Source organism: Wasmannia auropunctata, unplaced genomic scaffold, assembly GCF_000956235.1.
Source record: "Wasmannia auropunctata unplaced genomic scaffold, wasmannia.A_1.0 LD336088.1, whole genome shotgun sequence".
In the NCBI taxonomy this organism is placed as follows: Eukaryota; Metazoa; Arthropoda; class Insecta; order Hymenoptera; family Formicidae; genus Wasmannia; species Wasmannia auropunctata.
Window position 1 is genome coordinate 27,698 of NW_012026802.1, and position 398 is coordinate 28,095.

The following is a 398-nucleotide window of genomic DNA, read 5'->3' on the forward strand; positions in this document are numbered from 1 at the left end:
TAACTCTAATCTAGGGAGAGATATGGTCTTGTTGGGCGCAATGCGAGATTTTGAACAGAGCAGCCCCACGTGATATTCATTATCGCCTTCCGTTCGAAGGTATATGCACGCCCCATAAGCGCGTTGACTAGCATCGCAAAAACCGTGTACCTGGACGCGCCGGGAATCTGCATCAAGTTTGATGCATCGTGAAACTCGCAATTTATTTAATTCAGGCAACTGCAACTTAACCAACGTGATTGTATAGCCTGTGGTACCGATTCATCCCATTGACAGCCCGCCTGCCATAACTCTTGAAGGATGAGCTTTGCGATGACAATGATGGGCCCGATGAGCCCCAGAGGGTCAAATAATTTGGCAACTTCAGAAAGTATTGTGCGTTTGGACACGGTGTGATG